General features: G+C 37.2%; 1 protein-coding gene and 1 pseudogene across 1 annotated transcript in view; one reads left to right on the forward strand and one right to left on the reverse strand.

Annotated features, from left to right (window-relative positions):
• The window catches only part of Aven (apoptosis and caspase activation inhibitor), a 195,947-nt gene that overhangs the window by 59,971 nt on the left and 113,435 nt on the right, over window positions 1-22,541 (reverse strand). The window lies entirely within an intron of this gene.
• LOC124973795 (60S ribosomal protein L4-like) lies at window positions 17,706-18,854 on the forward strand (annotated as a pseudogene).

Raw genomic sequence — 22,541 nt, forward strand, 5'->3', positions numbered from 1 at the left:
GAGTTGAGTTTTGTGCAGGGTGAGAGATAGGGGTTTAGTTTCATTCTACTCCGTATGGATTTCCAGTTTTCCTGATGACATGATTCTATATTTAGAGGAGCCGAAAAATTCTACCAGAAAACTCCTAGAACTCATAAGTGAATTCAGTAAAGTAGCAGGATATAAAATCAATGCTCGTAAATCTAATGCATTTTTATTCATAAGTGATGAGTCCTCTGAAAGATAATTTAGGAAAACTACCCCATTCACAATAGCCTCACAAAAAATAAAATACTTGGGAATTAATCTAACAAAAGACCTCTACAATGAGAACTACAGAACACTAAAGAAAGAAATTAAAGAAAACCTTAGAAGATGGAAAGATCTCCCATGTTCTTAGATAGGCAGAATTAATATTGTCAAAATGGCCATACTACCAAGAGTGCTATACAGATTCAATGCAATTCTGATTAAAATCTCAATGACATACCTCATAGAAATAGAGCAAGCAATCATGAAATTCATTTGGAAAAATAAGAGACCCAGAATAGCTAAAGCAATCCTTAGCAGGAAGAATAAAACAGGGGGTATCATAATACCAGAACTCCAACTATACTACAGAGCAATAGTAACAAAAATGGCAGGGTATTGGCACCAAAATAGACAGGTAGATCAATGGTACAGAATAGAGGACATAGAGACAAACACAAATACAGTTTTCTCATACTAGATAAAGGTGCCAAAAAACATACAATGGAGAAAAAATAGCCTGTTCAACAAATGGTGACCATTTTTTAATGAGATTGTCCTTTGCTATTGAGTTCCTTGGATATGAACCCTTGTCAGTTTGCTTATGTTATCTCCCAATCTTTAGGTTCTCTCTTTAATTAATTCCTTTGCTGTGAATAAGCTTTTTAGCTGGACATAATCCCATTTGTCTATTTTTACTTTTGTTTCCTGAGCTTGGGGGTCTTCACCAAAAACCCTTGCTTGTTTCACTGTCCTAAACTTTTTTCTCCATGTTTTCTTTTTTTTTCTTTTTTCACTTTTTTTTATTGTAAACAAATGGGATACATGTTGTTTCTCTGTTTGTACATGGAGTAAAGGCATACCATTTGTGTAATCATAAATTTCCATGTTTTCTTTTAGTAGTTCCAGGTCTTAAGTTGTTTTTTGTTTGTTTTGTTTTGTTTTGTTTTGTTTGTGTCAAGGATTAAACCGAGAGGCACTTAACCACTGAGCCACATCCCCAGCCCTTTTTATGTATTTTTGTGATAGGGTCTCACTAAATTGCTTTGGGCCTTGCTAAATTGCTGAGACTGGCTTTGACCTTGCAATCCTCCTACCTCAGCTTGCTGAACTACTGGGATTATGTGTTTACCATCATGCCCAGCTTGAGTCGATTTTTTTTAAGCAGTGAGAGAGAAGGGTCTACTTTCATTTTTTAACATGTGGTATCCAGTTTTTTCAGCACCATTATTGAAGAGACTGTCCTTTCCAATTGTGTTTTTAGTACTTTTGTCAGAGATCAGTTAAGTGTAGATGGATGCATGATTATGCTTCTAGGTCCTCTATTCTGTTACACTGGTCTATGTGTCTGTTTTATGCCAATACCATGCTGTTTTGATTACAGTTTTGTAGTACTTTTATGGTTTCAGATAAATTATCCTACATATTTAACAATTAACCACTGTCTCCTTTCACCACCCGCCTTCCAAAACAGTTCCTTTTGCCCACCCAGTCTGCATTTATTTTTGTTGTCAGAATAACAGCTTAGGCATTCTTCTGTTGCTGGACTGATCACTTTCCTAATTATTCATTTCTATGTGGGTGCATCTTACCACTAGACTGTACTTTTGATAGCAAGAACCACATTTGATTCATCTTTAAATATCTAGCACGGTGCTCAAACGTTTGGTGATTTTCTAAACACACTTCCTCATTTTTCGATTTTCAACAACAAATCTTACATTGGCCCTTGATAATATCTTAATGCTTCCCCACAAAACATTAAACTGCTCAATTATGGTCATAATTCCCCCATTGAATTCTTGGTTGCTTTCTGTTCTTTTTAGGTGGCATTCTCTACATTAATACTCATGTTCTCTTTAGGCTGCTGACAAGGAGAAGCAAAGTCCCTAGCTCCAACCTCTCTGAAGATTAATTTCAAATCAAGAAACATGTATTGAACACCAATTTTGTGCCAGGTTAGACTAATTGCTGGTGAATCATTACATCGGGCCATTAGATATCCCAATGGCAGGGTGCTCAGACTACAGGAAAGAATAACTATTTAGCTCTTATTAATGTCTGTTAGTTGTAGAGGTAAAAACAGTTATTTTCAAAAACTGATACAAATATTATATACAGAAACCTAAAATTACCCATTTTCAGTCATCTTAGGATAACTACACTTTATTTTCATCTAGCCATGTCTGTGCTTATAACTTTATACAGTCTAAGTTCACTATTTAAAAATCAATATTAAATCACAAGTGTGATCCAATATAACCATATGGTCATCTAAGACCCAAACTTAAATGACTTTTTAATATTCCCTTTCATAGCTACTACACAATTTTAACTACTCTGATACTAGTGAAAATTCAGATAGCTTCCCATTTTTCATTAAAAATAATGTTGCAAATAACTTTGCTATACATAACTCTTTATCTGATCCTCTGCCTTTATTATAGGTTTAAAATAGAGTTACTGAAGGAGAGAATAGAAGTTATTAGATCATTACACACTACACACAAGAATTGACTGGTATCATGTTTTACCCCACATACACACACACACACACACATACACACACATTGTGTCCATTAAAAGACAAACTTTTTTAAAACTTTTTTTCTGGAAAAATTGCTAAAATGCTTTCCCTAAATACTCTATCAATTTATGTTGCCATTACCTATGTAATGAGAGCATTTCTCACACAATACATGTTACCACTGAAAGCTATCTTCTTATTGGTACTTATTGATTTGATGGGAGAATGGTATTTTACTTTTAACCATTTCAATCCATATACTGCCAATATGAAAATAACACCCAATCACTAGTTAATAGCCATCTCTATTCCTAACAGTCATGGTTTTGAAACATGGCTCTGAAAAGACTAATCAAGAATTTCATTGAGTTAGATGATCTGATAGTACCCATCCTCTTCTCTCACCTTTAATATGCTCTGAATTTTATAAAGCTTTTATTACTGAATAAAGTCTTCAAAATTATAACTACATTTTATCAACTCTGAGACAGTCCCCACTCCTTTCCAATCCTCTTCATATAAATGAATATGAATTCCATTATCCATAAGTCTTTCTTTCTCATACTTATTCTCAGATAATAATAATACACAATGTCTAATAAAACTATTTCTCAAAGCTGGCAATGGGCCTTCGAGGAGTAGCTTCCCATCATGAAGTAGAATATCTATCTCCACTTACTACTTACTGAACGCCTAACGCATGCAGGGCACTCAAAGGACCAGGGGTACAATTTGGAACATCCAAATTAAAGCTGCACAGTAACAATAGACAGTACATACTGAGCCTTAAGTAGGGAAGACAATGTATGCAACACTGAGGAGTCAGGAATGCACCCAATGTACTTGAGAAAGAGTAGCAGATACCTATAATGAGCAAGGGAGAAAAGGTTGGAGAAGTCTTGAGTACAGGTTTCATGCTGAAGATATTTAGATATTTAGAGCCATATTCACTCTACAAAGTTCTCCTTTACTGGAGACTCTAGATAACTCAAACTGAATGTACTGAAAAATGGAAAAATGTATGCAGTAAATTTTTCTGGCACATTGTACATATCAAGTTCATAAGAGTAGAAATCATAAAGCTAATGTAAGCACTTAATAAATTAATGCTAAAGAAACAGTTCAGACTATCAGAAGAAAGCAAGCAGGGAAGAGACTGAAGATAAACAAGGGATCTGAAAAAGGCATAAAAGGAGAGAATCAGGGTGAAAAAGTAGGGAAAAAAAACTTTAAAATGATCATGAAAGTATGACAAAGGCTTAAAAAAACTCGGGATAGGTGAGAAAATGCAGTAAAATGTCCAGATATACATCAAGAAGAGGTGAGGTCATTTTCTAGACCTGTACATGATTATTAGGCAGTGAATGGCAATTATGAAAAATACAAGTAACAATAAATGTTGGTAAGGATGTGGGGAAAAGGGTACACTAATACATCGCTGGTGGGATGCCAAATTGGTGCAACCACTCTGGAAAGCAGTATGGAGATTCCTCAAAAAACTAGGAATGGAACTACCATTTGACCCAGCTATCCCACTCCTTGGCATATATCCAAAGGATTTAAAATCAGCATAAACAGTGACTCAGTCACATCAGTGTTTACAGCAGCACAATTCATAATAGCTAAGCTGTGGAGCTAACCTAGAAGCCCTTCAATAGATAAATGGATATACACACAAAAAAAAGAATTACTCAGCCATTAAGAATGACTTTATGACATTTGCCAGTAAATGAATGGAACTCAAGAATATCATGCTAAGTCAAATAAGCCAATCCCAAAAACCCAAAGGTCAAATGTTTTCTCCAACATGTGGAAGTAACCCACAATAAATGGGGGTGGGGTGTGGGAGGAGAACAGAAGTTCAGTGGATTAGACAAAGTCTCCTAATGAAGTGGGGATAGAAAAAGGAAAGTGCTGGGATTGTAGCTCAGTGGTAGAGCACTTACCTAGCACATGTGAATAAATAAAATGAATGTATTGTGTCCATCTACAACTAAAAGTAAAATTAAAGAAAAAGATGGTAGAAAGAATCTGATGTATCTTTCCCATGTACATATATGAATATAGTACAGTGAATCTTACATCATGTACATCCCCAAGACTGGGGTTCTAATTAGAATAAGACATATTCCATTCTTGTATAATTATATCAAAATGGATTCTACTGTCATATAGAACTAAAAAGAATCAATTTTTTAAAAAGGTCATTAGATTTAACAGAATTCTAGAGCAGCACTGGTCAGAACTTTCCACAATGATGAAAATATTTTACATCTACATTGCCCAGGACACAGTCTGCACAGTTTGGTGTATTTCTGGGACTCTCTCAATATCCAAATGAGGGTACTCCAATATGTCTGTTGATAGGAAATCATATCTTAATTATGCTCATCATAGCCCATCCTTTTTAAATGCTTCCCTGTGACTGTCTTTTACTATTTTATCAAATATGTTCATGGAATTTTTCAAAGTACTTTGAAGTTATGTAAGTATAAGCCCTCAGAACACATTCCTGCTTCTCTGGTAGGATACTTCATTGTTATCATGAACCCATAATTACTGACATTATTTGGAGAAGGAAGATAGATAACAAGAATTCAGAATACATGGTTTCTAGTCTGAATTAAATACAGAATTGTAACTAAACATAAACATTTTATAACTATAAATAATGTTCGCAATGTATATTATAAAACTGGCTAAATGTACTATTAGAATTCATTTTGCCTTCTTTATAAATACCTCTATGTTATAAAGTTTTGCTTTAAAATAATTATTCCTATCAAAATTAGAACTGAAACTCATTCTTTATTAAACTGCTCACTCCCAATCATTTCCCTCATGCTCAAGTCATTGCGATGTGGCACAGCAGAGTGTTAGCAACAGCCCTGAGAGTCTGAATGCAGTGCTTTTAAAGACAGGTACATGGATAAAGAAACTGTGGTATATATACATGATGGAATATTATTCGGCATAAAGAATAATAAAATTATGGCATTTGCAGGTAAATGGATGGAGTTGGAGATCATGCTAAGAGAGATAAGCCAATCCCAAAAAACCAAAGGCTGAATGTTTTCTCTGATATGTAGATGATTATACATAACAGATGTAACGAGGCAGGGGGTATGGGAAGAATGGAGGAAAGATGGATTGTGTAGAGGGAAATGAGGGGTGGGGAGGGGGCGGGGGGAAGGAAAGATAATGGAATGAGACAAATATCATTACCCTATGCACATGTATGATTACACAAATGGTGTGACTCTACTACTTGTAAAACCAGAGAAATGAAAAGTTGTACCCCATATGTGTACAATGAATCAAAAAATAATTTTTAAAAATTGTTAAAAAGATAGGCACATGGATTAAAGGTTGTTAACTGTCCAAGATACATAAAAGTAATTCTAGGCAGGCAAAGTATTGCCTGCCAGCTACTTTGGAGACTGGGGCAGGAAGTTTGCAAGTTCAAGCTAACCTGGACAAAATAGCAAGGCCCTATCCAAAATAAAATCAAGAGAGCTAGGGCTGTAGCTCAGTGGTAAATCACTTGCTTAATATGTTTATGGCTGTAGGTTTTCTCATCAGTAACCTATACACACACATGAAAAAAAGTAACTCCTGCCCAAAAGTATGGTGACAACTGAACATTAATTAGTAAAACTGCAATCAATGAGATGCATAATTTTAAGAACGTTTTATCCCATCAGCTAAATTAAGTAAGGTTAGTTATATGCCAAGTCTCTTGTAGTGAGAGAAGGAACTCTGAATCATAGCTAGAAGTCAATCCCAAACTTATTTGAGATGAAAAGCTTTAATCATATTTTTATACCTTTAAAGACTAAAATTCTATATCCCCTTTTAGAGCACTGTTCTGATATCATCATGAAGAAAGCATTTCTTAAGTTTTATCAAACTCTCCCTGTAATGGTTAATCTATTTTCTCTGACTATTCCTTCTTAGTTAATGAAGGCATCAGACCATGTTCTTCTTGCAGTAAGCCTTCATATGTGTTTTCCCAAGACACCATTTCCATTTGTAGCACCAGTTGAAACAAAACATACTACATCATGTCTATACCTCTGTAAAGCACATAATGACTAAAAATATTAAAAAGCAGAACAGAAGTATTTCTCAGAATCCAGAAAACAGTATAATTAAGTCATTGTTGCACTTGTTTTCTCAGGAAGCCTAATTATCACTTCTTTCATTATAGCTTCCCTTCAATGGATCTTTTTTCTTTTTCAGTTTCCCAAAATAGGAAAAGCAAAGGACATCCACACTAAATATACTACAAAGGTCACTCTCCAACGTTGAGCACCAGGTGAGGACTTTGGTGGCTTCCCCAGGGACTGGATGGGGTAAAGTGGAGCTATGGATGCAGATGTGAAGCCTGCACTTTAATCCCCCCCCCCATTCATTTGATGAGGTGGGCTACTCAAGGTGCCTCTGATTTCTCCTCTTTAAAATAATGATACCAGACCTTTAGGGCTGTCCTTAGGTTTAAATGACATAACAAGATAAGTGTTCCCAACAGTGCCTAGCACATGGGAAGTGCTAACTAAATGTTTGACATTATCATCAATAATAATGGTAGTTATTCATTTCAATGAATTCTCCAATGCCAACTATATACATAAGACACTTTAAAAAGTGCTGCTCCTAACCATACTTTGATATGGCACTCAAATCTGTTTTCTACCATAGAAGACAAAGCCTGATCAGTGGCAGTTTATACAAAACTAACAAAACAAACTTCAGGGCTCCTCACTTGCCCAGACCTTAGCAATATATTCATATAATCATATGCTTTTGTAGAGTTTGCAAAAGTATGATATTTTAACTGGAATCTGTTAAGAGTGTTCTTTCTTTCCACTCCAACTTTATACTTGCCATAGTGTGACTGTGGTGTGGCCCTGGGTCTTTGGAAGAGCTGGATAATGGGAGTTTGAGCTGGGGATGTATTTACGTGGCTTTTGTTGTGTTAGATATCTTGGTATAGAAATAGCATTCAGGAATATTGCCACTGTTCACTGTGCCTACTTGGCAAAAGTATAGAGTAGAGCCTACTGTGTGTCCTACCATGCCTAGTGATCAAGTATGTGGGGAATAGAGAAGAAACCATGTCTGAGATACATAAAAGCAGAAGCTAATCCATGCAAAACTCTTTCAACCATCAATTCAGTTCTCTGAAACACCTTGTAAAAATGAAGTTCCTTTGTTCACTAATGCAGCAAAGTACTATGATTACAGAATGGCACATAAAACTCATGATAAACCACTATAACAAAGAAAAAAAAAAAACTGGCTCCTGAGTGCTGTCAATTCAAATATTAGTCCTTGAACAAGATAGCTCTGAAATCTGCTGTTCATAAAATAAAAAAGAAAATGGAAAGGTATTTCTAAATTTGACAACAGAAATCAGGACAGCAAGGTGAAACCAGAGATCTAAGGCAGATGGGGATGTAGAGTTGGTAGGCAAGGTGGTCCAGAAGAATTTAAGAATATAATAGAGAACAGACCTCCAGCCAAAGAAGCCTGATGAGAATTGATAAATTGTACAGGAGATTGAGGTTGAATGACAGAACCATTAACAGGAAGAGTGCTTTCAGCTAACCAAAATGGCCTCAAGAAACTCAAAGCGACAGTCATGTAGAATAAAAATTCTTTAAAAGTTCCACAATAGTTACACCCATTGTTTCCTGCTTATAGAAAATTTGCACTTGGTTGGGTTTTAGAACCATGGAATTGGAGAACAGAATAATGAACCACAGTCAGCGTGTAAAGTGCCCATATTATATCCCTTTAGCGCCTGAGTCTTAGTTTGCTCTCCAACACATTCTGTTTTCCACACCTTGTCTCCATGTCAACTGTTAGTCACTAAGGTGACTAACTAAGGGAACTGTTAGTCACAGGAACGTTAACCCTGGTCACCCAGGAAGCCTACAGCCAAACTGCCAACATCCTGACTCCATATTTTGAATGATGATTTTAAGTAAGGTTCCACACTTCGTATTTACAGTCTTTCAACTGATAGGACTGGGGCCAACCTCTGGGCTAAAGGAAAACAGAAAGACGCTCTATAGCTGATGTTGGCAAAGAAGGCAAGTTTTTAAGGCTGCTAAATCCACACAGGCTTCAAGAACTCAACAGATTTTTAACTGTTTAAACCAACAATGGAACTAAAACAATATTCTCTATCATCATTACAAAATTAGAGTTTGTTTCAGCAAGCAATCTAAATTTACACACAAAATGAAAAAAAAAGCCATTACTGTGACTAATTACTCTTTAGTACCCTTTTCAAAGGTAGATCAAAACATCCTTTAACAAATGTCAATTTAATTTTACTGCTAAAGATTAGCCGCAGGTGATAAACGGGAAATACAGCATCCCTAAATACATAAAGTAGCAGATCAGCTTAATCTTCATATATCTAAGAAGGGAAATTAATTTACAACAAATAGAAACATAAGGTATTAAATCACTAAGAAAAAAGTTTATGATAACAGACTGATGAAATATAAGAATGCTCAGTTATAAGTGGTATAAACACTGCTTAAAAAAAAAAATTCATCCAGTCCTTTCTTCTTAAGAACTGCAAGTCATTCTTCTGAGAAACGGCAGTGTCCTATCAATGCACCAGCATGTTGAACACATTAAGAAATTGTTCTAACACATGGTAATTCTCCAAAACAGAATTGATTAGCAAATTCCTTCCCATAATTTTATATATCCTCTTCTGCCATCTTTCTCAGCCCTCTGTCTACCGTTTCTGAATCTTTTAGTAGTTCACAGAGCTATGTCCCTAACTTGGGAAATTTTTATTAGGGGAATAAAGATCTGATGGCATCTTGACATCTAGTCACACAAGACAAGAAATAAAGCATAGCTCTGAGTCCATCTGTGACAACAAATCATTTTGGTAATCCTTGAAGAGAGTTAACTAAATACTAATTACAAGTTCAGTTGAAGCCAAGAAATTATGAGGTCCTACACACAAAGAGGCATTCTACAAAAGAACGTAAGCATGAAGAGATGGGCATGAATTAGAACCTAGAACTCTTCTCTTCAAGGCTTGAGGCTAAATATTCTCTTCCTTTCATGTGAAACAGTCTATACAAACTTTCTTACTAATTGTAAGTGTAAGGGAAGAGTCACTGTGAACCCTAAAATATCATTATATTAAATATGAAATTCAGAATGTTATAATTTAAGAATTATTGAGGGCTGATAGCTGGGTAACCATGATTTCATGATTTTTAAACATTCCCTTTCTCTGGCTAGATTCCATACATTACTCGATTATCCTCCCACTACTTAGAAAAAAAAATAGAAGTGACAACTTCCTGTGGGTTCTTTTCTTACTTCTTTCAGAATGACTATGATGACAGGCATGATAAAAACAAAGAAGAAATCACCTAGAGTCTGAATCATAAACCATTATCCATCTTAAGAAGGTAGCTTTCAAAACCTGACATTTAAATATGTAAGTACATTTATAGGGATATTTATATATGGCAGTTATTTCAGTCACTTCCTAACCACCAAATAAAATAACCTCTAATAATCGTTATTTGCCAGAGAAAAACTGTTGAATATTTTAATTAAATTCATTAAAATGAAAATTATTACAGCAAAACCAAGTAACTAGGGGCTGGGGTTGTGGCTCAGTGGTAGAGTGCTTGCCTAACACATGTGAGGCACTGAGTTGGATCCTCGGACCACGTCAAAATAAATAAAGAAAAAAAAAGAGAGAGAATAAATAAATAAATAAATAAATAAATAAAGATGTTTCATCCATCTAAAAAAAAAACTAAAAATAAAAATTTAAAACCAAGTAACTAGTTTTTAATTATATAATTTCATTTTTTTTTCTTAATAAAGAGTTTGGTCCTTAGAATTCATATAGTAAGCAGCAGGCACGATCCAATGGATTAGAAAGATCCTTTTCTCATGGCTAAAAGTTCAACTAATTTGCAACAGAGAAAACAGTCCATCACAATAAAATAATTCCCATGATAGAAAAGAGATAGGATCAGAGAAATAATAAAGCACCCAGCATCTTCACACTCACTTGAAAAGGCTCAATTCAGAGATGAGACTGACCTCCAGGGTAGTAAATCACACTAAGAAGTAGTATCCAGCATCCCATACAGTTAGTCTGAACAGATCCCAGCATGTAAAAATTGAAGACTCTAGAAGGTATTAGGAGTTCAAGATGTACACCACTAAAAGTAGTATCAGATGCCTAAACAAGCTACAACTGCTGGCACAAATGACAGAAATCTGAAGAATAAAAAATTCCGAGAACCTCTGGTCCCTTTTAATATGTACTACTTAATAACATATACCCCATTTGACAAGTTCATAACCACCATTTTTAAGTCAACAAAATAATGTGCAGCTTCCACATCTGCCAGTGGACACACACATTGGAAAGCTGTACAGCAATCCTGTCAGTTCTATGTGCCAAGTCAGGAAAAAGACATAGTACCCAGGACAACTCATGCATGCTGATATTACTAGGTACATGTTTTTTTGGAAGAGTGATCCTGTGAGGAAGTTAAACTGTAATGAATAAAATGCAACTGCAAAAGAAAATGATAAATGCTCTCTGGAGGTCAGAGGGTTTTTTATTTTTTGGGTACCAGGGATTGAACTCAGGGGTGCTTAACTACTGAGCCACATCCTCAGCCACCACCGACGCTTTTTTTAAAATTGTATTTTATTTAGAGACAGGGTCTTGCTGAGTTGCTTATGGCCTTACCAAGTTGCTGAGGCTGGCTTTGAACTAGCAATCCTCTTGCCTCAGACTCATAGGTTTTGTCAGGGCAGTGATTGGTTAAATCAACATAATGGGTATCAGCATTTTTAAATAGACCACAACAAAAAACAATGCATGCAATAAATAATAAATGCAAGACTTGTTTCATCAATTGTTTCTGGTATATATGAGGAAGGGGTAGCAATATAGACTATATTTCTTCTTTTTTTGGGGGGGGTACTAGAAATTGAACCCTGGGGTATTTTACCTCTGAGCCACATCCCCAGCCCCATCCTCCCCCCCCCCTTTTTTTTTTTTTGAGAAAGGGACTCATGTAGCTGCTTAGGACTTGATCAAGTTGAGGCTGGTTTTGAACTTGTGATCCTTCTGCCTCAGTCTCTCAAACAGCTGGGATTACAGGCATGCACCATTGCACCCAGCTAAACCATATCTTATTTGAATCCTACTCAAAAACAGTTTGGAAGCCACTGGCTCAAATATAGCCTCTATAAAACAGAATGATTAATCAGAGCTTGAGATGAAGGGAAGCCTCAGAGAACTGTGTTCCCTCTCACACATGGCAGCTCCAAAATCACAAAGGTTACTAGCTATCAGTCACAGCCACTCTATACCACTACCAAGGAATGGAAGACATTCAGAAGACAACCCAGGCTCTCTAAATCTGCACAGTGCTGGAGTCTCCTGGTCATCTGGAACCAGGAACAAGGCTGTGAAGCTCTGAGGGATGATGGTTAGAACTGAGTAACCTGCCCAGCTTCATGTAAAGATGCAGAGAAATTAATGTGAGAGTCTCCACTGCAGTAGACGGCATCTCCCTCACCCTATGGAGCATACCAGTTAAGGCTCAGGAAGAAAGTTGGCCTGGCCCCTAACAATGCCACAACACACATACACACTTCCCATTCTCCAGTAGAGTTTCTTTTTTGTTTTTTTGTTTTGTTTTGTTTTGTTTTTCCCTCCTCATTCTGATGGACTATGCTAGTTCCTGTATAAACTGAGTTAGAAAAACTATCTCATCCTAGGTCCGGACACATCACAACTACTTAGTTGTCAATAACAAAAACCTTCAATATTTCAATAATCATTAAAAGATAGGGTGCTGCAACAGAGGAAGCTGGTTTATTATCACAAGGATACAAATAACATCCCGTTTATCTCTAATAAATGTCTGTGTATCTGGCAACTCTAAAATACAGAATGGAAATTGAATTTTTTTTCCAACTGCAGGGTTCAATCTGTTAAAATGACTTTTTTCCCTGCAGAATCCTCCCCCCACCCCAGTTATCTTTATAGAAGTGATGAGATGTTGCCTACGGTTCATTTACTTTCTAGCATCACTAATTCACATATGAACACTGATTGTGATAAAGGTCTTGGTGAGAGATCATCTGTCCTTCTTACAAGTTAAAAGTGGAAAAAAAAAAAAGTTCACTAAAGCGAAATCACATAGACTCAAAACATGGCATCTTTCAGAGCAAAGTCAGCTGAAGAAGGGAAGTCTTTATTCTGGAGAAATCAAATGTCCGTGCCTCCAAAATAACCCAAAGATGCAAACCTGTTGAGACACCTATGAGGTATGACTTCCCTCATCAGAGAACAGATCAAACACAATAACAACTGTGAAAATCTGCTGTGTATGGCCAACATATTTATATGGCTGTAATGTTAAACACATCCCCTTACAATGACAGAAAAGGCTCTAAAAGTTATTTCAAAGAGAAAGTAATGAAGCCTCAAATTGTTATTTGAACTTAAATCACCCAGTCAGCTAACAGGTGACTTCCACTTGCAGTAAAGATTTGGATCACAAATTATTAAGATAAGATCAACACATTTAGATTTCACCTTTCAATATATTTTAAATTAAAATCAGCATCAGCAAAAGGACGAGAGGGAACAAACCCATCATGGTACAAAAATCGGTGAAAGAACTCCCTCTGTTCTCATTGTTAAAGCTCAGTCTATTGCTTAGCACAAATACCTAATGAAATTAAGACACCATGGATTAGAAAGATCTTTAGACACTAGAGTCCAAGTAATTTTTATCTAGGAACCAAAAGAACAGAAAAGACTTTGTAAGGGATTGGGGACTACACAGTGTTATTTATCCCCAGGTTATTTCTTTGTTTTGTTTTATACTCATGTTTTAGTAACTATGGACCCACATTCCCAGGAACACAAACGTTAACTGGTTTCCTGCACTGCTGTCCCTCAGACAAGTGGCCTCTCTCATCATACCCTAACATCCTCACTAAGGAGGATGACTAAGTGACAATGAGAACTCTGCCTCACTCTTCACATTGTGAAATCCACACACTATGGCAACAATCTGAATACAATGTACTTACCTGGTGTCCTGATTACTGAGAGGAAGGAATTTAGGAAGAACAACATGGGCTCTAGAACAGGCAGAAGTGGTTCCAAATTCAAGTTCTGGCACTTTCTGTCATACAGCCTTGAGGAAGTTATCCACCTAAATTCTAATTATATGAACAGAATATATAAAGCACATACAACATTGCCTGGCATGTTTGAGGCCTTTAGTATTATTTACTTTGAAAATAATCTGGTCACCTCAAATCCCAGAAAAGATATTCAGCTTGTTCATCTATGAAAGGAGGGAACTAAAATAGGCGATCACTCAGGTTCCTCCCACAAGCGGTAGATCCAAAGTGCTCTGACCCCATGATAATGTGTAGACAGCATTCATGTATTTTGATGGCTCGGTTTTCTATCTTGAACCACAAAAACACAAAGTGACTGGAAGTCTTAAAACACTTAATTGAAGAACACTCTGTCATGGGTTGACATAAAAATGATTTTCAGGGCATGGACAATCAGAAGCATATGAAGAGTTTCTAGGACTTTTCTCACACAAAAATGCTTGGCCAAGTAGGTAAAGATTTGTGAACACATGTAAAGACATGTGTTCACAGTCATCATTATAATAGTAAAAAAAATAAAAATAACAACTGAAGAATGTCTACATCACAGTATATTTGTATAAATACTCCCAAGTTTTAATCTAGGAAGACTTCAACTAAATATTGCTGCCTTAGAAAAGTTGTGAAATATACACAGCATGATCCCATAGGCAAAAGAAACCAAGACAGAAGTGGAAATGATAAGCAGAAAAGGAGAAACAAAACTGGCCTTGTAAACAGACAACACAGCTGACTACAGAAGATATGCAAAATAATCTGAAGATACAGTGCAACAATATGAGAGTTCACTAAAGTTACTGACTGGATCACCATGTTCCACTGACAACTGGAAGATATAATTGATTTTTAAAATACTATGCACGACACTATGTCAACAAAACTATAAAGTACCTAAGAACATAATAAAAAATGTTGAAGACCTTCACAGAAAAAATCACAACATATTATTCTAGAACACAGAAGACCTGAATAAATGGAAAAATTGCCATGACTATGGATGAGAAAACTCAACACCAGAAAGAAGTCAATTCTCCCCAAATTATCTATTAACGTAATGCGAATCCAAAAAAAAAAAAAACCCGTAAGGGGATTTTTGTTGTTGTTGTTTATCATTGTATTGGTGTTATTTGATAAACTACTCCTAAAATTCACATGGAAGGGCTAAGAAGAATAACAAACTGGAAGTGTCAACATTGTAGATATTAAGACATTACATAATTTTAATATTATGACAATTTCATATTGGTGCAACTAACACAAAGCAGTGAAAGGAAATTAAGAACCCAAACACAAACCTTCTATTGTTATTAATCAGTGGGAGATGGCCAGTTCAACTAATGATGCTGAAATAACTGGTTAGTCACATTTTCTTTATTTTTCATTTATAATTTTTAGTACTGGGAATTAAACCCAGGACCTTGTACCTGCTAGGCAAGCACTCTACCTGGAATGAGCTTCATTCCAGACCTCTTTATTTTGAGACAGGGTCTCAGAAAGCAGCCCAGGCTGGCCTTGAACTTGCCCTCTTCCTGCCTCAACCTCCCTAGTAGCAGGGATTACAGATGTGTACCACTATGACCAGTTGGTTAGTGATATTTTTTAAAATTAAATTAAATCTTCCTACTGACTCAATTGTGTCTTCCTCCCCCAAATTTAGGAGGAAAGCAGAAGGATGACAAGTTCAAGACCAGCCTCAGCAACTCAGTGAAACCCTGTCTCAAAATAAAAAATAAAAAGGACAGGGAATGTAGCTTAGCGATAAAGCACCCTGGATTCAATTCCCACCACCAAAAAACAAACCAACAAACATCAATTACATAATCAGAATAAAAATTATAATTTACACTCTAGATATCTAAACACAAATGCATTTTTCTTATCAAACCATCCCTCAGACACACAACATCAATTTCTTTTGTTTTTGTTTTTTTGTTTTGTTTTGTTTTTTGGTTTTTTGGGTTTTTTTTTGTTTTTGGGGGGTTTTTTTGTGTTTTTTTTTGTTTTGGTTTTGTTTTTGTTTTTTGTTTTTTAATTTTAATTTTTACAGAATGCATTTTGATTCACTGCACACAAATGGGGTACAACTCTTCATTTTTATAGTTGTACACACTGGAGATTCACACCATTCATGTAATCATACATGTATATAGGGTAATGATATTTGTCTCATTCCACCATCTTTCCTTTCCCTGTCCCCTCTCCTCCCCTCTTTTCCCTCTATACACTCTAACACTCCTCCATTCTTCCCTTACTCCCTTACCCACCCACCCCCAGTTATGTATCAGCATCCACTTATGACAGAAAACATTTGGCCTTTGGTTTTTGGGGATTGGCTTATTTCATTTAGCATGATATTCTCCAGTTCCACCCATTTATCTGCAAATGCCATAACTTTATTCTTTATGACTGAATAATGCTCCATTGTGTATACATACCACATTTTCTTTATCCATTCATGTATTGAAGGGCATCAAGTTTGGTTCCACAATTTAGCTATTGTGAATTGAGCAGCTATAAACATTGACATGGCCAAGTCACTGAAGTATGCTGATTTTAAGTCCTTTGGGTATAAACTGAGGAGTGGGATAGCTGGGTCAAATGGTGGTTCCATTCCATGTTTTCTGAGGAATCTCCATACTGCCTTCCAGAGTGGCTGCACCAATTTGCAACTCTACCAGCAATGTTTAAGTATGCCTTTTTTCCCACATCCTCACCAACATCTATTATTGCTTGTGTTGTATTCTTGATAATAGCCATTCTAACTGGAATGAGATGAAATCTTAGGGTGGTTTTGACTTGCACTTCTCTAATTACTAGAGATGTTGAACACATTTTCATGTATTTGTTGATCCCTTATATATCTTCTTCTGTGAAGTGTCTGCCCAGTTCCTTAGCCATTTATTGATAGGATTCTTTGTATTTTTGGTGTAAATTTCTTAAGTTTTTCATAAATTTTGGAGATGAGTCCCTATCTGAAGTGAGTGTGGAAAAGATTTTCTCCCACTCTAAGTTCTCTTTTCACATTATTGATTCCTTCATTTGCTGAGAAAAAGCTTCTTAGTTTGAATCCACCCCATTTATTGATTCTTGCTTTCATTTCTTGCACTCTGGGAGTCATGTTAAGGAAGTCTGGTCCTAAGTCAACATGATGAAGATTTGGGCCTGTAGAGTCTCTGTCTAATTCCTAGGTCCTTGATCCATTTTGAGTTGAGTTTTGTGCAGGATGAGAGATAGGGGTTTAGTTCATTTTACTACATATGGATTCACAACACCCATTTCTTTCAATGACTCCATCACTCTCCCAGTCACTAAAGCCTTGAAATTTTTCAATCTTCCTTTTCTACTTCTACACAAAGTATTACTGAATTTTCAATGTGGACAACAGCATTTAGCCAAGTTTTTATAATCAATTATAATTAACAAATTGGCTGAGTATATAATGGCACCATTTTAGGAGATATGAGCACAGACTAGAAATCAACACCTATTGCTATTTGTGGTATAAAATGTACTGCTGAATATGCCAAAGAAAGTCCCCCAAAGTGGTAAACTCTAAAGATACCATTTGATATCTACTGTTATCACATGGAAAGTTGCAAAATGTTGGGGAAATAATATCAAATCAGAAACCAGAAGGCCCTGATTTTAATCTAAATCCTGCCACAGCTTCCTTTTCCTAAGAAAGCAGCTGGGTCAAAGGAGTGTGGCCCTTTCTTGCCCAGCCATGGGGTGTGCTTGATCCCTGGTATCTGTGTACTCTGAAAAGAGGGAATCATCTGGCAAAAATGTCACTCTGCCTGCTGTGTTCAAGACTCCAATTCAACCAGATATTGTGAACGTTGTTCATACCAAGTTGCATAAATACCAACTTGTATAAAAACAACAGACAGTCCTACGCTGTCAGTGAATTAGCAGGCCATCAGACCAGTGCTGAGTCTTGGGGTACTGGCAGAAACTATGGCTCAAATCCTCAGAGTTCAAGCTGGTGGGACCCACATTTTGGCCAGGGTGCCTTTGGATGTGTTCAGGAGGCCGCAAGTTTGCACAAACCAAAACAGGGTATCATTGGCACTGTAGAGTGAACACAACTCAAAAGTAATATGTCATCTGCTCTGCCTTGGCTGCCTCAGTCTTACCAGCACTGGTCATGTCCAAAGGTCATAGAATTGAGGAAGTTCCTAAACTCCCTGTCCTGCTGGAAGATAAGTTGAAGGTTACAAGAAGATTAAGGAGGCTGTTTTGCTTCTTAAGAAACTTAAAGCCTAGAATGATATCAAAAAGGTCTATGCCTCTCAACAAATGAGAGTTGTCCACGGCAAAATGAGAAACCATTGCTGTATCCAGCACAGGGGGCCCTGTATCATCTATATTGAAGACAATGGTATCATCAAGGCCTTCAGAAACATTCCTGGAATTACTCTACTAAATGAAGGCAAACTGAACATTTTGCAACTTGCTCCTGGTGGGCATGTGGGGCGTTTCCACATTTGGACTGAAAGTGCTTTTTGGAAGTGAGATAAACTTTATGGCACTTGGTGTAAAGCTGCTTCCCTCAAGAGTAACTTTAACCTCCCTATGCACAGATGATCAACACAGACCTTAGCAGAATCTTGAAAAGCCCAGAAATCCAAAGAGTTCTCAGGGCACCACATAAGACTCATCGCAGAGTCCTGAAGAAGAACCCATTGAAAAAACTCGAGAATCACATTAAAGCTAAACCCATATGCAAACACTATGTGCCGGAACACCATTCTTCTCCAGGCCAAGAATCACAAACTCCAGGTAGATAAAGCGCAGCTGCAGCAACGGACAAATCAGATTAAAAAAAGATCAGAAGAGGACTGCAAGCAAGAAGCCTGTAGTAAAGAAGTAACACCAACAGACTACAGTTTTAGATTTGCAAAATGAAAAAGTTATGAACTTAACACTGCCAAATTATACATTTTAAGTGGTTATCATGGTAAATTTTGGAGGCTTTCCCCCTTCTCTCAAGGCTGGGGATTGAACCCAGAGGGGCTTTACCACTGGGTCACATTCCTAGCACTTTTCATTTTTTGAGACAGGGTCTCACCTAAATGGCTTAGGGCCTCACTAAATTGTTAAGGGTAGCTTTGAAAACATGTGATCCTCCTGCCTCAGCCTCCCAAGTCACTGGGATTACAGGTGTGTGCGCCTGGTTGTTGTATGTTTTTAATAGAAATTTTTAATGTTATTATTAGTGCACTATAGTTACATATAATAGTGGAGTGCATTCTGACATAATCATAAATGCATATCATTTGTTCATTCTCAATTCCCAGGACTTTTCCTTTACCTCCACTATTAAAAATGTTAATTACTTCATTTGCCCCAAATCTTCAGGTAACACTGATGTTACTGAATATATCCACTCACAGTAGAAACCAACTCAAGAAACTTGACTAAAAACCCCACACAGATCTGAATGTGGCTGAAAGAACAAAGTCTTCAACTTTCCTCACTTCTCCTACTCAATTCAACCAACACTTAACTAAAGCAAGCAACTCCACTGTAGTAACTGAAGAGAAGCACTACGATTAATTAGGACATGATCCCTGCAGCACCTGAGCAGACCCAAGAAACCCATAGCACCTAGCTCAGTGCTAACCGCCTTTGATGTGTGCAGTGAACTAACAATTCGATGTTCTTGTCAATTACCTGCTAAACTGTAGGGGAAAGTGGGATTTCTTTGGACTGAAGTTTCTCTAGACAAAGTCTGCATAATGGTAAGCACAAAGAATAATACCTGCATGTCAGATGGAATTCAATTTTATACAAACACACACACACACACACACACACACTCAACCAAAAGTTCTTGTGTGAGAAAAAACTAAATAAAAATTATAGAAATACCTTTCCATTAAAGCAGATAAATAAAGAATCCTTAAGGTACATATTAGCCTGAAACAGCAGGAAGAGACTCCATAGCAACAGGAGTGAGAACAAGCTGTCCAGTGAAATAGAAATATGCAACCCAGTGAAACAGAAAATTCATGGGTGAGATAACTATAAAGAAATTTGTTATTGCAAATTCCAACATTTTATCCATCAGACCAGATGAACTCAGTTCTGAGCAATGGCTGTAATCACAGCACACAGAACTAATCCCTGAACAGCAATGATGACCCATGCTGCTTTCTGGTGAGTCTTTTTGTATATTGCAATGTCAATTTTCCTATAAATCCTAGGATTCTGTCTCTGGGTGCAACCACAAGAGACACTTAGTCTACAAGAACAAGCTCAACCTCCTGAACAATGGCATATCAGCTGGTCATGTTACCACAGAAACAGCTTTACTTTCCGGGAATCTGATAAAATGGGCATTATGGGGAAAGCTGCTTTCCTCCCTCAGAGTCTCCTCTTAGGCCTTCATCATTTCTGGATTATTGCACAAGCCTCCTATCTGGTCGCCCTTCCTCTAGTCCTATATGCCTCAGATCCATCCTAGTTTATACTCAGACTTAATCTTTCTAAATTCTAAGAATTATTGTGGAATTCCTCTGCTTAAAATCTTTGATGACTCACAAAGCCTGCAGGATCTCAGGCATGACAGGGGACTCTATGATGTAGCCCCTGCATGAAACATACTTAGAAAAATTTTATCTTAAAATAATGTTATGCTTACAAAAATACTACGAGAATAATCCAAATTCACCATTTACTAACTTCAATGAAATCAGGAATTGTATATTTTATTCATAGTGTCTGGCCCAGTCTTGGTATTCAGAATACATTTAAAAAAAAAAAATTACCTGTAGGTGAATGAAGGAGGAATTAAGGTTCCAACTTCTGGTAAAACAGAGTAGATGGAATACAAACTTTATCTGTATTCCTTCCTGAACTCTCAAATAACTGTCAAAGACACATTTTCTAGAGTATAATCTGTAAGGACAAATAGAAGCAATGACAGCAGCCAAAGTCAGGAAGGAAAGTGACCTGGCAGGCTTAGTCATGTGATCTCAGACAGTTCAGAAAAGCAGATTAGGATCAGGAACACAGGTGTCTCTGAATGTGTGGATATAGGTGGAGCTGAAAAGTAAAAGGCCAGGTGAAAATCTTAGAGCAGCTAGACAACCCCACTTCCTGATCTCCTGCCAACACAATACAACTGAGGGTCCGTCCAATACCAGCAGAAAATATTCTCTAGAAAGATTCATTTAGCTGAGAGTCTGAGCAATTCTAGGTACCAAGTCCTAGATACCCAGATATCTCCAGGGAACAATGCGAGATCCTGCCTTCCCACAAGCAAATGGGTGGAAGTGGCTCCAATGTGGTGACTGCCATGAAGCAAGGGGGAGCAGGCCGGGGTAGGTGCAGTTCTTGCCCCAGAGCAATGAAACAAAGAAGGGAGACTTAAAAACAATATAAATAAATAAAAAAAGAAGGGAGACTTGCACATCCCACAGGAAAGAGCACTCCACCAGAGGGCAGAGGTCCACAGACCCGGAGGTAGACTCGTCCTCAACGGGGAATAGCAAAGCTGCTGAGGTGGGTAGAGCGAGGGGGCAGGGGCAACAGGGATGTCTGAGCAATGATTCCCCTTCTCAGGTACACACTGGAATCATCCAGAAAGCTTTAAAAATCCAGAGTTTCTGATCTGAACTTTGATTGCTGTGGGGTATGGCTGCTTATCAGGATTTTCAGGATTTCCCAAAGTATAGACAAGTTATAACCATGGAATTAGAGGAACTCTGGACTCAGGAACCCTAGGCACAGCTGAAGAATGAAGTGGAAAGGGCTCCACTGTAAACAGAAAGATACAGGGTGACAAACTGTCCCCTCCTGCCTCTTTTCCCATCTAGCTCCTAGAAACCAGACAGAAGCCACTAGCATCCTGACTCATATGCCTCAGGTGGAGAATGGTATTGGCAAAAACAACAAGTGCTCCTGGCCTGAGGACTAAGGACAGAAAGAGCCAAACAGCTGTGGCACTCCTGCTGGCTGAATTCAGTGAAGACTAAGGGGTTAACCAGAAAGCAGAGGGGAAAAGTGAAAGTCATCCTTGAGAGACAGAGAAAAGGATAAGAAAAATAGAAATATCTGTAATACATAGATGCATTTAAGGGCCATGTAATTAAATAAGCCATTTAACCGAGGAGTTAATCACTTAGGCTCCCTTGGAAACAATTGTTAAGAACAAAAATAATAGCTCTGCTTCGATGGATGGAGAACACTGCAGAATGGGATTCCTCAAGCAGAAGATACATGAACAATTCCATTTTAAAGGTTTCTCTTTTTCAAGAATGACAAAAATTCTATTGAAACTAAGTATAAACACACTGAAGTGTGTGTGTACATGTGTGGGTACATATTTCGATGTTAATGTAAAAGGTCACAATTTCTCTCCAAAAACATTCAATACATTCATAAAAATATCAGATGTTTCCTTTTGTAAAAAATATTTTTGTAGTTGTAGAGGGACGGCATGCCTTTATTTTATTTGTTTATTTTTGTGCAGTGCTAAGGATTGAATCCAGTGCCTCACACATGCTAGGCAAGTGCTCCACTGAGCTACAGCCCCAGCCCCTCAGAAGTTTCT

The sequence above is a fragment of the Sciurus carolinensis genome, chromosome 2 (assembly GCF_902686445.1).
Source record: "Sciurus carolinensis chromosome 2, mSciCar1.2, whole genome shotgun sequence".
In the NCBI taxonomy this organism is placed as follows: domain Eukaryota; kingdom Metazoa; phylum Chordata; class Mammalia; order Rodentia; family Sciuridae; genus Sciurus; species Sciurus carolinensis.